This window comes from Cnephaeus nilssonii (genome assembly GCF_951640355.1).
Source record: "Cnephaeus nilssonii genome assembly, chromosome: 8".
NCBI classification, from domain to species: Eukaryota; Metazoa; Chordata; class Mammalia; order Chiroptera; family Vespertilionidae; genus Cnephaeus; species Cnephaeus nilssonii.
In genome coordinates, this window is record NC_137079.1 from 68,966,285 (window position 1) to 68,981,130 (window position 14,846).

At 36.6% G+C, this 14,846-nt stretch overlaps 1 pseudogene across 1 annotated transcript in view; it reads left to right on the plus strand.

Annotated features, from left to right (window-relative positions):
• Nucleotides 1-966: 966 nt before the first annotated feature.
• Nucleotides 967-14,846, plus strand: part of LOC307104047 (phosphatidylinositol 3-kinase regulatory subunit beta-like) — a 47,122-nt pseudogene continuing 33,242 nt past the window's right edge. The window contains exon 1 of the transcript in view: nucleotides 967-1,060. The product of the transcript in view is annotated as a phosphatidylinositol 3-kinase regulatory subunit beta-like (transcript). The remainder of the gene's footprint in view (nucleotides 1,061-14,846) is intronic.

A 14,846-nucleotide genomic window follows, 5' to 3' on the forward strand; every position in this document is an offset into this window, starting at 1 on the left:
GGCAGGTGGTAAGGAGCAAGGGGTCCTGGACTGCGAGAGGGACGCCCAACTGCCGGCTGGGGGGAGTGGACCTAAGCTGGAAGTTGGACCTCCCCTGAGGGGTCCCAGACTGTGAGAAGGTGCAAGCTGGGCTGAGGGACACACCCCCCCCATCTGGTGCACAAATTTTGTGCACCAGGCCTCTATTGTTACTATAAAAGCCTTCAGAAAATATTATAACCCTTTAGTTTTCCAGTATAAATACTTGTCATTATCATTTTTGATATTGTCTTTATATAAATACTAGAGGCACAAATTCATGCACAGGTGGGGTTCCTCAGCCTGGCTGGTGATCACAGTTGATCAAGGCCAGCCAGCGGGGGAGGGATCACAGGAGGTTGGCCAGCCAGGGGAGGTTGGCTGTGGGAGCACACTGACCACCAGGGGACAGCTCTTGCATTGAGCATTTGCCCCCCACCCCCCCGGTGGTCAGTTCATCGTCATAGTGACGGTCGACAGGTCGAGAGGTTGTAAAGGTTTCTTAGGCATTTTTATATGTAGATAATAAAGTTGCATTTTAGCATTTATACTTAAAATCATAAGCAAGTTAAACTCCACATAAGATAATCTAATAAAATCAAAATTTCACTGACCAAAGAAATACTAACAAACCATTTCTGCTCAACTGTTTACATCTAAGGAGGCTACTCATTCTCAATGCAATCAGTAGTCTATCTTCTATTCATTTCTACTATGAGATACACTAATTAAAATCTCCTTTGTGTGATTCTTTTCACATAGTACATGAATAGCAGGTGAAGTTAATTGGTGAACTTATTGTCCTTGACATACTGTAAAAGTGTTTCCAGCTGGAACTGATTATGTTTATTATTCTGTGTTACCCAGGTAAAAAACAATCCAAAAGATAACAATAAATAATTATAGCTCGAACTTTATTTAAATTCATTCTGCTACTGTTATGGGACAATGCCGATGAATAGCAAAAGATCTTTCACATTGTCCAAAGAACATTGCCATAGCTGTAATTATTTTCTTGCATATGACCTGCAGCAGGTGACAGGTAAATTACTTTTAAAATATGAGAAAATCTAATTGAGACACCCATTATCTTTTGAAGAAATAAGGTGTGCAAGTCTTATACTCCATCTTCCTGAGCAAGGAACACATTTTAGAAGGTAAAGCTATTGTTTCTGTGCTTTTTAAAATTCTGATAAAAATAATGTGAGATCAAACCTTTTAATAAATTTTAAGTGTACAGTATGGTATTGTTAATTATAGGCACAATTTTGCACAGTAGATGTCTAGATCTCATTCATTTTGCACATCTGAAACTTCATACCCCTTAAACACAACTTCTTATTTCCCCCTTTCTACACCCTCCCACTTTCTATTTCTATGAGTTTGACTATTTTAGCTATTTCATATAAGTAGAATCATGAAGTATTTTCCCTCCCTGTCTGACTTTTTTTCACTTAGCATATTGTCCTCAAAGTTAATCTATGTATGTTTCAGGATCTCTTTCTTTTTATGGCTGAATAATATTCCATTGTATGTGTATACCACATTTTCTGTCTCCATTCATTGGTCAATAGGCATTTAGGTTTTTTCCACATCTTGGCTATTCTGAACAGTGTTGCAATTAACATGTGAGTACATATATCTCTTAGGCATGCTAACTTAATTATTTTGGCTAAATACTCAGAAGTGGCATTCCTGAGTCATACGGTAATTTTATTTTTAAGGTAAGCTTTTATATATGTATATCTGAAAATTGGGCTTTATCCTATAATATACTCTTAAGATATGATTTTTGCAGGTTTTTCACAATGATTCTACCCAAGCAGAAGTAGGTTTGTTTACAAACATGATAGAATCTTTGAAAATTATATTTTGGACAATCTGAGAGTACATATAAGTATTACATAAATATTATTCAAATAATATAAATACATTATATATTAATGAATATATAATGTTTACACATATAAGGAATGGGCAAAAGTAGGTTTATAGTTGTAACATAAATAAATAATATACTAATTAATAAAGAATGATACAAGTGTAAACTCTTCCACATACTCACTACTTTTACCCACCCTTGAATACTTTATGACTTTTATATATATTTTAAAAACCTGAAGAACAAAACTATTTTCTAAGTGACACATTTTACAAACTAAATTTTTAAATGGCAAGGAACTAGACAACTCTATGTACATGATATTTTAAATTTCAGACAAAAGTACTGATTTTCTAAGAAACCAATTCATTTTATTGAGACCAAACAGTGTGCTATGGTGATTAAATTCATACAGCCTTGAGAATTTTGAACACCTAGAGACAAAATCTGTTAACATTCCAAGTAAGCAAAAGCTATCCTGAGCTCTATATGCTCTTTCAAGCTTTTACCACATATGCACATGTTTGCATTTTTAATTGAATTTATTGGGGTGATGTTAGTTCATAAAACCATACAAGTTTCAGTGTACAACTCATCAAAACATCATCTGCACATCACATTGTGCACCCATCACCTAAAGCAAAGTCTCTTTCTGTCCCCACTTATCCCCCGTTTCCTCACCGCCCACCTCCACCTACCTTTCCTTCTGGCTATCACCACAGATATGTGTGTGTGTGTGTGTGGGGGGGGGGGGGGCGGGGGGTGTGTTTTGCTTAATCCATTCACCTTTCATCTATCTACTCAAACCACCTCCCTCTCATAGCTGTCAGTCTGTTCCATGTATCCATGCCTCTCTCTATTTTGTTTTTTTGTTCATTACATTCCACCTGTAAATGACACTTTATAATACTAGAGGCCAGGTGCACGAAATTCATGCACGGGTAGGGTCCCTAGGCCTGGCTGGTAATCAGGGCCTATCAGGTTCCCCCCTCCCTGCCTCTTCCTTCCCTCACGCCCTCAGCGCTCCGCCACTGCCGCTGGTTGCCCACCATATTACGCACAGCCCCCTGGTGGTCAGAGCACGTCATAGCGAGCGATCGAACTCCCAGTCTCCTGGTCAAACTCCCGAGGGGACAATTTGCATATTAGCCTTTTATTATATAGGATTTTTTTCTCTCTTACTGGCTTATTTTATTTAGCATAATAATCTCCAGGTCCATACATACTGTTGCAAAAGGTAAGAATCCCTTTTTTTTTTTTTTCTAGAAATATTCCATTGGATAAATGTACCTCAATTTTTTTATCCACTCATTTATTTTTATTTTTATTTTTTTTTTTAAATATATATTTTATTGATTTTTTACAGAGAGGAAGAGAGAGGGATAGAGAGTTAGAAACATCGATGAGAGAGAAACATCGATCAGCTGCCTCCTGCACACCCCCTACTGGGGATGTGCCCGCAACCAAGGTACATGCCCCTGACCGGAATCGAACCCGGGACCTTTCAGTCCACAGGCCGACGCTCCATCCACTGAGCCAAACCGGTCCTGGCTATCCACTCATTTATTGATGGGCATTTGGGATGTTTCCAGATCTTGGCTATTATAAAAAACACTACTATGAACATAGGGGTGCATATATTCTTTCAAATTAGTGTCTCTGATATATTCCCAAAATGAGATCGCTGAGTCAAAAGGCAGTTCTATTTTTGATTTTTTGAGGAAACTCCATACTGTTTTCCCTAGTGACTGCACCAGTCTGCATTCCCACCAACAGTGCACAATAGTTGCCTTTTCTCCAACCCATGTCAACACTTGTTTGTTGATTTATTGATGATATCCATTCTGAAAAGTGTGAGGTGATATTTCATTGTGGTTTTAATTTTCATCTCTGATGATTAGTGATGTTGAACATTTTTTCATATGTCTATTGGCCATCTGTATGTCCACTTTGGAGGAGTGTCTATTAAGATCCTTTTCCCATTAAAAAAAATACACACACACACACACACACACACACACATATGGCTAATATACATACATACATGTGTGTGTGTATATATATATATATATGGCTAATATGCAAAGTGTTCCCTCAGGAGTTCGACCAGGAGACAGGGAGTTCGAAAGCTCGCTATGATATGTGCTGACCACCAGGGGGCAGCACGGAACGAAGGAAGGTGCTGGCTGGCAGCCAGTAGGCCCCGATTGGCCCTGATTGCCAGCCAGGCCTAGGGACCCTTCCCCTGCATGAATTTTGTGCACTGGGCCTCTAGTAAATATATAGTTTCAGAGAGGAAGGGAAAGGGAGAGAGAGATAGAAACATCAATGATGAGAAAGAATCATTGACTCATTGATCCGCTGCCTCCTGCATGTCCCCTACTGGGGCTTCAGCCCACAACCAGAGCATGTGACCTGACAGGAAATCGAACCATAACCTCCTAGTTCATAGGTCAATGCTCAACCACAGAGCTACACCAGCCAGGCCCTTTGCCCATTTTTAAATTGTTTTTGTTTTGGTTTGTTTTTTTGTCATCTTGGTGTTGAGTTGCATAAGTTGTTTATATATTTTGAAAATTAACCCCATATCAGATGTATTATTGGCCAATATGTTCACCCATGCAGTAGGTTTCCTTTTCATTTTGTTGATGGTTCCTTTTGCTATGTAGAAGCTTTTTATTTTCAAAGAGTCCCATTTGTTTATTTTTCTTTATTTCTCTTGCCCAAGGAGATATATCAGCAAAAATATTGCCATGAGAAATATCTGAAATTTTACTGCCTATGTTTTCTTCTAGGATTTTTATGTTTTTTGCAGCTTACATCTAAGTCTTTAATCCATTTTGTGCTTTGTCAGTGTATGGTGTCAGTTGATGGTCTAGTTTCATGTTTTTTTTGCCTGTATCTTTATATAGGGGCTTATCTTTACTCCCTTGTATATATATATATATTTTTTTTTCATCCTTTGTTAAACATTAATTGACCATGAAGACATGTATTTATTTCTGGCTCTCTGCTCTGTGCCATTGAGCTATATGTCTGTTCTTGTGCCAGTACCAGGATGTTTTGATTACAATGGCCTTGTAGCATAGTTTAATATCAGATATTGTGATTTCTTCAACTTTATTCTTCTTTCTCAAGATTGCTGAGGCTATTGAAGGCCTTTTTTGGTTTCATATGAATTTTTAATTTTTTTTTTTTTAGATCTGCAGGATATGCCATTGGTAGTTTAATAAGAATTGCATTGAATCTGTAGATTGCTTTAGGTAGGATAGACATTTTAATTATGTTTTTTTTTTTAAATCCATGAACACCTTATATGCTACCACTTATTTGTATTTTCCTCAATTTCTTTCTTCAGACTCTTATAGTTTTTCAAGTACAGTACTTCCAGCTCCTTGGTTAAATTTATTTTTAGGTACCTTATTTTTTGTTGTTGCAATAGTACATGGGGTTGTTTTCTTAACTTATTTTTCTGATATTTCATTATTGGCATGTAAAAATGTCACTGCTTTGTGAATATTAATTTTATATACTGCTACTTTCCAAATTCATTTATTAGACCCAGTTGTTTTTTAGTGGAGTCTTTTAAGAAATTTTTTTAAAGTGATTTTTAGAGAGAAAGAGAAATGTAAGAGAGAAACATCCATTGGGTTGCCTCCCATACATGATCCAACCAGAGATCAAACCTGCAACCCTGGTATGTGCCCTGATCATGATCAAACCCACAACCTTTAGGTGTATAGGATGGCACTCCCACCAATTGAGTCACCCAGCCAGGGTGGCTTATGTAGTTTTTGTTAACAATAAAGCTACTGCAATATGTTAATTCCCATTACTACCTATAAGTGACAATAAAAATATCAGATATTTTATTGATTTCATTTATTGCAAATTTGGTTTATAGGTATGTAATCCTTTTCAAAATATTGCACTCAAGTCTCTCAGATCTTTTTAAATCAAATATAAGAACTCGATTTGGCAATGTAATTGAACTTTAAAATTCAGGAATTAGGAAAAAAATGTGTTGCCCCTAGAGGATGTGATTTATTAGACATTATACAATTATTGAATTTATCTTTACCATTCATAAATTATATAACTTGGATGACACTCAATATTTTTTTAGGAACTGGAAGTCAATGCATATACCTTGAAATAGACACCAAAAAATGGAAATAATAATACATATTTCTGAATATTAATGAAAATAACATGATAAAAAGATGAATTAAGAACTTTTAAGCTAAAATAAATAGCTAGAGCTTTTGGTGTTTATATTAGAATCATCAGAACTGTAATTGGAATTCAGTCACCAAGGATTAATCCATTTTGTGTCTCCAGGGACTAGAAGTGAACTTGTCCAGTCAGTGCTCAAATTAATGTTTTTGAGTAGCTCTTCTCAGCCATGTTATGTATTTTACAAATGCATAAGTATAAATCTCATTCTTTGCTTATTCATTATCACCATCTTCCATCTTCTTGTCTAAAACTGGCAATGGTGAAAAGAGGAACCTTGGGAAAACAAGAGGAAATGCTAAGAGATTTACAGCATCCACCACCCATACATGGGGAAATATTGAAGTAGGTCAATTCTACATAGTTCAGCACAATGGTAAAAATTCTAAAGTTATGAGTATTTATCTCTGTTGCAAAGGTCTGTATGCTCATTGCTTTACTTCTAAAGACCTAAGGGAAAAAGTGAATGTGACTTCCTTTTATTCTTATGCATCCTAATTTTTAAAATTCTTTCTTCCAATATCTTCTTCCCATACCTCAATTTCCTTTTATTTTTATTTATATATATATATATCTTTATTGATTTCAGAGAGGAAGGGTGAGGGAGAGAGAGATAGAAACATCAATGAGAGATAATCATTCATGGGCTGCCTCCTGCATGTCCCCTACTGGGGATCAAATCCACAACCCCAGCATGTGCTCTTGACCAGAATTGAACCCAGGACCCTTCAGTCTGCAGGTTGACGCTCTATCCACTGAGCCAAACTGGTTAGGGCTACCTCCATTGCCTTATAGATTCAGACTTTTTGTTCACACTTAATTACTTATGGTTGATAAAGCATTCCTTCTCCAAGGTGTCTTTGAATTTTTATTTATAATTTTTATTGTTGACACTATTGCAGATGTCCTTCATCACCCCCCCTCATTTGCTCACCTCCATACAGCCTCTATGCACCCTCCCTTTGCCCAAACCACATGATTGTCTGTGTCCATGGCCTATGCATATCTGTTCTTTAGCTAATCCCTTCACCTTCCTTTATCTAGTCCTCCCCAAACCCCTAACTTCTGACATCAGTCTATTTCATGAATTCATGCCTCTGGTTGTATTTTGTTCATCAATTTATTTTGTTCATTAGATTCCACATATTAGTGAGATCATATTTAAATTTTAATAAGGATCAAAGCCTAGACATAAAAAGACTAATCTCAAAATTAAACCCAGTTTGGACTTTTTGAATTAACAGAAAGTATTGATGTGTTCTGCCTGTCCACAAAGCTGACTTAGGATATTGAACTTTATATTCTTAGTTGGTAGTTTGCTATTAAATAAAACACACACTACAGTAATCTATTTTTTTAATTGTATAAAGTAGTAAAAATGTTTGCTCCTTTAGAAGGTGTGGCAAAAGTAGGTTAACAGTTGTTTATATAGAAAATAATACAATAATGAATAAAAAATAATACAAAAATAAACTGTGTGTTTTTCATACTCAGAGCTATAAGCTTACTTTTCCCCCACCCTATATATGCATCATTGAAAAACCCCAAGTTTTTGTGGGGATTTCATAATATGAACTGTGCAAATAGATTTTCAATCCTTTTTATGTTATCTAAATGTAGTCTGATATTATCTATATCATAAAAGGCCTGTGGTCGTGATGCTGTAATGGCAGAATGACCAAAGACTGGTCACAGGGAGGCTGCGTGCATGACAAGGCATGTGCGGGTGGGCAGGGACTTGACTCTGGGTTCCACATCCCCTGCAACGTAGCAAGAGTTAGTCTGGGTCCCGCCTCCCGCCTGGCAGGTCTGGGTCTCATGAGATATCGTGCACTGGGCCTCTAGTGTATACATAATGAATTAGGAAGATGAAAAAATATGTTATTGATGTTGGTTACATTTTATAAAATACAATAAATTTAAGTAGATTGGATATTTTATGAGATATACATCCATTCATATTCTATTAGTTACAGATGTACCTCATAGTGATTCAATATATATATACACATTACAAAATGATCACCACACAATAAGTCTAGTAGTGTCCATCTGTCACCATAGTTATTCTAATACTAGAGGCCCAGTGCACGAAATTCGTGCATGGGGGGCGGGGGGGGGTGTCCCTCAGCCCAAAGTGCATACCCTCCAATCTGGGACCCCCTGGGATCGGGCCTAAACAGGCAGTCAGACATCCCTTTCACAATCTGGGACTGCTGGCTCCCAACTACTCGCCTGCCTGCCTTCCTGATTGCCCCTAACCGCTCTGCCTGCCAGCCTGATCACCTCCTAACTACTCCCCTGCCAGCCTGATCAATGCCTAACTGCTCCCGTGCCAGCCCGATCGTCCCCAACTGCCCTCCCCTGACACCCCGGTCACCCCCAAATGCCCTCCCTTGCATATTCCCTCTTTATTAGATAGGGTTTTTTCTTTATCATTTTGGACAGTCCTAACTGGTTTGGCTCTGTGGATGGAGCATTGGCCTGCAGACTCAAGGGTCCCAGGTTCGATTCTGGTCAAGGGCATGTACCTTGGTTGGGGGCACATACCCAGTGGGGAGTGTGCAGGAGGCAGCTGATCGATGTTTTTCTCTCATAGATGTTTCTAGCTCTCTATCCCTTACCCTTCCTCTCTGTAAAAAAATCAATAAAATATATATTATAAAAAAGAAACACTTAAGATTCCTCCATATCTGCCTGGTGTGTGTGACTCAATGGTTGAGACCCCGGGCTGCCACCTCTGGAAGGGGATCGCACCCTGGCCAGGCTGAGACCCCAGCCCAGGCTGCAACCTCAGCCCAGCCAGGCTGAGACCCCAGCCCAGGATGCCATCTCAGCCTGGCGATGGATAGCTCGGTGGGGGTGCCCGGCCCTGCAGGAATGAGATATCAGTCCAGGCAGCCCCCGCCACCAGAGGATCCTGCGGCTTAGGTGCGAGGCCCTGCCGGCCTGAGACCCCAGCCCAAGCTGCCGCCTCAGCCAGGGGATCCTGCAGCTTGGGTGCAAGGCCCTACTGGTCTGAGACCCCAGCCAAAGTTGCTGCCGCTGGCCAGGGATCACGCCTGGAGCCTCCCAGCTGGACACCCTGGGCTGCCACCACTGGGCAGGGATCGCTGCGTGGGGGGCAGGCGCCTCCCAGCTAGACACCCTGGACTGCTGCTGTTGGGCAGACTTGGGGACTCCGGCGGGGCTAAGAGGACTGGGTGCTGCCATCTTGTGGCCATGGGTGCCGCCATTTTTGTCACAGAGTGATGGTTAATTTGCATATTACTCTTTTATTAGATAGGATTATTGAATGTATTCTCTGTGCTGTACATTACATCCTCCAGACTTATTTATTTACAACTGGAAATTTCTACATCTTAATCACCCTCACCTATTTTGCCCACACACAAACAAATCTACTAGTGGTAGCTTGGGGAAAGAGCATGCTATTTTACCAACCAGGATTATCTATAATTTTTTAAAAATATGAAATGAAAATGATATGATTTAGTAAAATTGAATCAGGCATTTCAATATGCAAAAACATAGTAAAATCTGTTTATGTTCTACAAATTTTACTTTTTAGTACTTTCTGTTTGTTTCAGAAATCTCATCATCTTCTTCACTAATATGCATGTTATCACATGATGGTTGGATTAGCTATTTCCATTAAAAATCAGGTTCATTGTCTTCATTTCTTACTCTTCTAAAATTTTGCTTTGCAAGTGTGTGAACAAAATTATGCAAATATCTTATCATGCCTCATCTTAGTATATTTCACTGAAAGACCCAAGAGTATCTTGTAGAAATGAAGTTATACATTTTGCAGAATAGAAATTAAGCACATAATAATGAGTTACTCATTAAAAATATGTATTGCAAAATATATGTCTAAAACATCATTAGGGCTTACATATATTTTGTTACTGTGTCATCTCAAAGCCTCATGTTTATTAAAGCATTATATTATATTTGGAGAAAATGAGCTTTAGAGAGTTGAAATATCATTTAAAATGGTGGTCTCCTAGGTAAATATTAATACCAATTAGAGACTAGATATACATAGATTGAAGCGGTTATGGTTGTTGGGTAATAATGCTGAGCAATGTTATTTTAAAAACAAACATAAAAGTTGACATCCTAGAATAATTTCTACAAAGGTATTCTTAGGCTATGCCTCAGAACAATTTAAAATGTATTCCATGCATGGTTTAAGACATTTCTTTGATTTGGGGAAAATAAAACAAAACAAAACAATAAAACAGGCAAAAGGGCTAGCATACTATGCTAAATATCTCAGACAGCTCATTGTAGTACAGATTTGAAAAGTAAAAGTACTAGTAAGGGGGACGAGGTGGTAAATCTCTCAATCAAACTTTGAATTTCAAGTCCCTTTGAGATTATAAGCATGGCACTGGCCAGAATGCTCAGTGGTTAGAGTGTTGACTTGTTCACCAAAGAGTCATTGGTTTGAATTCCAGTCAAGGGTTGCAGTTTTGTCCCAGAATCCCTGGTCCCTGGTTGGAGTGCATACAAGAAGCAATCAATTGATGTGTCTCTCTCACATTGATCTCTCTCTCTCTAGTCCCCTTTCCTCCCTTCCACTCTCTCTAAAAATCAATGGAAAAGATATCCTTATCCTTAGAGTATTACCAAACAAACAAAAAACCCTGAAAATATTTTAAACATTACTTAATTCATGAGAACAATTAAAAAATGTTAGTTGGGGAAAAAAAGTGGTATTGACATTTAAACTTAAAATAACTGTATTTTTTTCTTTAATTCTTACTTTGAGAATTTATAGTAATTTGGGGTGGGGGCTATTTCTTAATGTGAACAATTGTACTTAGTTCTGATGAAATGTCATTCTCCGTCTACTTAGAAAGAAGATGGTTCTTGACATTGGGAGTTTGTCATTGATTAAATTGTCATAGTCGATTTGAAACCTAAATGCTGCCTTTGGTCATTGTTCTTTTTCTTCTTTAGAATGTGACCTTTGTGAATAATTGCATGCCCCAGATGTGTCAAAATGAGGACAAAGCTGCATTCCTAACTATGAACATTTGGTAAACTATTTGTCTCTCCTGTCTTGAGCAGCTTTACAAAAATAAAGTATTTTGAAATTGTATTGTAGACTCAAAGACTTTTGAACAGTTTTAGATACAAAATGAATTCAGGGTAGAATTGAAAGATTAATAATTTTTATTTTCCCATTAACATAATTTATTAAAATTATTATATGATACTCTTAAGCAAAATTATAAAACATCTGGTGCTTTAAAATATGTAAAGATGATGGATTCTAATATATAAAGACATTTTTAAATGTATTCATTATATACTGTTTGAAACCCACCAGGAAACTTTTAAACATTTAGTCATGTAAAAGGATGACTCTATACTGTCTCAAGGTGCTTTTAAAAATATCTCTATAGAGTAATGCTTACATTAGTGCAGGCATGAAGGAATTGTTACAAATGTAGTATGTACACCTTTTTATTTATATATTAGTATTCTATTAAAATTATTTTATTTTACTACCTACATTTAAAAGTATAGACTATCTTCCAACCTTAATCTTTAAAGACATTTAAAATTTTATTTCCTTGATGATCATAATTAAGAATACAAAAAGTGAGTACAAAAACAAGACATGCATATTCAAGCAGTCACATTTATGATAGAAGATATAGGAAAGTATGAAATCTAAAGAATAAGCTCAACACAGAAGGAGAATTACTAGAGGTATTGGAGTTTAGCTCTAAATGATGTAACAAACATATGGGTGTACAGAAGGGAAGGAATTTTAAGAATTTGAAGTTGGGGTACTAACATAATGATATAGAGGAGAAAATAAATTGGTTTCATTGCTTCTAAGAAAATAAAATTGTAAGTTCATTTTTTAAAGGGCCACATTTATCAATAGTTTTTAGAAATTTGGTTTGGGAAGTATGTGTGTGGGGGTGTGTGTCAGTTTTAACTAGATTACCCTAAACCCGTGTTCGGCAAACTGTAGCTCGAGAGCCACATGCGGCTCTTTGGCCCCTTGAATGTGGCTCTTCCACAAAATACCATGGCCTGGGCGACTCTATTTTGAAGAAGTGGCGTTAGAAGAAGTTTAAGTTTAAAAAATTTGGTTCTCAAAAGAAATTTCAATCGTACTGTTGATATTTGGCTCTGTTGACTAATGAGTTTGCCGACCACTGCCCTAAACCATTCTGGGTTCTTATGTGGAAGTAAAAATGGATTTTAAAAATATAATATAGTAGTGGTGGGTAGTAGAAAAAAATCTGGGGGCAGTGAGCTTTATTGAAAGTATTTACAGTTATTTAAGAGTGAGTTTAGAGATTAGAGTGAGGTCCATGGGAAAATAAATATAAATTATAAGTCCAAGAGCAATTATAAAGTAGCAAACAAAGCAAAAAGAGATAAAATAAAGACTATTAATTTAAAAATAGCTCCAAGATTTCTAGTCTCAGACATATATACTAAAAAAACCTCACAAATATGCAAACAAACAAAAGAGAAAATATGTAAGGAGAAAACAATTTAAGAAAGTTAATTTTTTAAAAATCTGGCAAAACTGAGATAAACGTTTATTATCTAAATCATGCTGCATTTCAAGGTGTTAGGTTACAGTTGTGTATATAAACAATCAAAATTGGACAAGTGATTTTTAATACAAATGAGTGAATTCACATAGGTTAGCAATGTAGAAAGATAAGAATCAAGGTGTAGAAATAAGACAAAAGTTACAACCAGTAGATCCAACTGAAATAAAAGGAAAGTTCCAGAAAAGATGCAAAGAATCAGAATGCTGAAGGAATGCAGATGCTAGGGTCATAATAATTCATGAAATTAAAACTATTTTTAAATATTAAAGCAATCTTGAGCTACACAAATATTTTCTGCAACTTTATTAAACCAGGAGATATAGAATAACATACTCTGTAGACAGCTATGCAAATCTAAATATAATGTTAAGCAGAAGCTATATAGATCCATAACCATCCCACTATTGAAGCATGCTCCCCTCCCATTGCCACCAGTATGTACAACACATTTACTCAGCATTGAACTGGCTATCAGATATCAGGCACTATGCAGGTACAAACATTTAATAAGTGAAGTAGGAAGTCAAGAACCCTACTCCTCTGATTATACTATTGCAAGAAACAGACAGTAAGCAAATAAAACAATAAATATTATTATTAGAGGCTGTGGCAAATGTTATGAAGAAGTAAAACAATTCAAATGATGAGATAAAAACCTGAACTGCGGAAAGGCACTTTAAATAAGGAAATACAGAACATCCTCTATGCAGTGACATTTTTGCTGAGATCTGAAGAATTCCAAAAGTCAGCCTTTGAAGAAGCAACATTTCAGTTAGCAGGTGTAAATGATGCAAAGGCTGAGAGGAAGAGAAAAGTCTGTGTTTAGAGAACTCAGAGGAGACCATGTGTCTAGATGAGAGTAGTGTATTGAAGACAAATAGTTGAGATGGAGTCTGCAGAGGTGAGAAATGGTCACATGACTGTATAGCTGTAATTAAACATTGCATTTTTATATGAGGGCAATAGGAATGAGAATACACTGCACAGCTGAAATAAAAAGAGGCCAATTTAAAAAAAAATTTACTCTGGCTGAAGTATAGAGAATTATTTGAACATTACAAAATTGGAAACAGGAGATTAGTTAGAAGCAGTGTGTAGGACCCCTTAGGGAAAATTAGGGTCACTAAAATGATGCCAATGGAAGTTCAAAATATATCTTTAAGATTGCATGAATATAAGGGAGCATAAGAGGCATGAGAAAAAAAGACAGAAAACTGAGAATAGTGTGTTTTGTTTATTAGACTTAATGTAAAATATAGAAGAATGAGTTTGCAATTGTATAACATTATACACATACCTATTCATATTTATATATAGACCCATTCATGCACATCTGTTAAATATTTTGTGTTTTAGGACTCTAAAGTAGCCTATATTGCCATTGTTGCTGCTTTTATTGAGTGAAAATTCATATTTATTACCAACTTGAGATATTTTTTACCATCCTGTAAATACAGTTGGCTTAACCCAACCAAATGAGATATATTTACTTGGAGATTATTTTCTGAGCAGAGGTCACCTTGAAACAAGTTTTCCCTTGTGGAGTTTACAGATGAGTTGGGGGGGGGGTGATATATAGGGTGGGGCAAAGGTAGGTTTACAGTTGTTTGTATGGAAAAATAATTCAATAATTAATAGGTAATAGTACAAGAATAAACTGTGTCATGTACTCACAACTGTAAACCAGTGTCCCAATCTGTCTCTGTGATGTTTTACCTACATTTTAAAATTTTCTTGTTGAAAGAATGCAGAGATGGATGGATAGATGCTCTGAATTTAACTCTTCATTACCCTGAAGGGACAAGAGTCCATGTCAGGGACATACATGCAGAAATATAGGCTTACTTTTTATGAATTTCTGCTTATTGGGAGGACCTAGAACTGAAATTAGAAAGGCATTAAGGTTATAAATGGCTCTTAGTACATATTCATTTTCTTAATCAGAAAGAGCTTGGATTTACTTGGTGAATAATTGGCTTACTAGTATATTGTTGTGATCACCACATATCCCTTATCTTTGATTACCACTTGCATCCAGGAGGAAAATTCTTTGAAACATGCATGCAATTGTTACCACTTATTCTAATGTTTGAGACCCACAGTAAGTTCAC